This window comes from Taurulus bubalis, assembly GCF_910589615.1.
Source record: "Taurulus bubalis genome assembly, chromosome: 9".
Lineage (NCBI taxonomy): Eukaryota > Metazoa > Chordata > Actinopteri > Perciformes > Cottidae > Taurulus > Taurulus bubalis.
Window position 1 is genome coordinate 384,178 of NC_136597.1, and position 1,628 is coordinate 385,805.

Sequence of the window (1,628 nt, forward strand, 5' to 3'; positions counted from 1 at the left end):
CTCCTGATTGAGGCGTTTGGTTTCTCTATGAGTCGTCACTACCTGAGACTCCACCAGGGACCCGGATGAGTCCGTCCTGAGCCGGTTCCTCTGACCCGGATGAGTCCGTCCTGATCTGGTTCCTCTGACCCGGATGAGTCCGTCCTGAGCTTGTACCTCTGACCCGGATGAGTCCGTCCTGAGCTGGTTCCTCTGACCCGGATGAGTCCGTCCTGAGCTTGTACCTCTGACCCGGATGAGTCTGTCCTGAGCTGGTTGTTTTCTTGGGAGGGGGGAGCTGCACTCATGTGATTGGTTGTGATGAGATCAGACGTCGCCCTCATGTTCAACCAATCACATGAGTGCAGCGCCCCCCTCCCAAGAAAACGGCAAGAAAAACAAAATATTTATATATATATATATATATATGTATGTGTATATACACGCACACAGAAACCGTTTATTTGCCAGGAATATTTACACAAACGAGGAATGTTTCTAGGCGAAAGGTGCATACATGAGACCTTAGACGAGACAAACAGTCAACTACAGTGCAATGATATTAAATCAAGTATAAGATAAAGTGCTCAGACAAACAGATAAGCGTGGGTTCTTTCCAGGTTCTCCCTGTGGCAGCGTGGGTTCTCCAGGTTCACCCTGTGGCAGCATGGGTTCTTTCCAGATTCCCCCCATCCGTGGTAGCATGGGTTTTCCAGGTTCTCCCCATGGCAGTGTGGGTTCTCCAGGTTCTCCCTGTGGCAGCGCGGGTTCTTTCCAGGTTCTCCCTGTTACAGCGTGGGTTCTTTCCAGGTTCTCCCCGTGGCAGTGTGGGTTCTCCAGGTTCTTCCTGTGGCAGTGTGGGTTCTTTCCAGGTTCTCCCTATTACAGCGTGGGTTCTTTCCAGGTTCTCCCCGTGGCAGTGTGGGTTCTCCAGGTTCTTCCTGTGGCAGTGTGGGTTCTTTCCAGGTTCTCCCCGTGGCAGTGTGGGTTCTTTCCAGGTTCTTCCCATGGCAGTGTGGGTTTTCCAGGTTCTCCCCATGGCAGCATGGGTTCTCCAGGTTCTCCCCATGGCAGCATGGGTTCTCCAGGCTCTCCCTGTGGCAGCATGGGATCTTTCCAGGTTCTCCCCTTGGCAGCGTGGGTTCTTTCCAGGTTCTCCCCGTGGCAGCGTGGGTTCTTTCCAGGTTCTCCCTGTGGCAGTGTGGGTTCTTTCCAGGTTCTCCCCGTTGCAGCGTGGGTTCTCCAGGTTCCCCCGTGGCAGTGTGGGTTCTCCAGATTCTCCCCGTGGCACCGTGGGTTATTTCCAGGTTCTCCCTGTGGCAGCGTGGGTTCTTTCCAGGTTCTCGACATGGCAGCGTGGGTTCTTTCCAGGTTCTCCCTGTGGCAGCGTGGGTTCTTTCCAGGTTCTCCCCGTGGCAGTGTGGGTTCTTTCCAGGTTCTCCCCGTGGCAGCGTGGGTTCTCCAGATTCTCCATGTGGCAGCGTGGGTTCTCCAGATTCTCCATGTGGCAGCGTGGGTTTTTCCAGGTTCTCCCCGTGGCAGCGTGGGTTCTTTCCAGGTTCTCCCCGTGGCAGTGTGGGTTCTCCAGGTTCTCCCTGTGACAGCGTGGGTTCTTTCCAGGTTCTCCCCGTGGCAGCGTGCATTCTTTC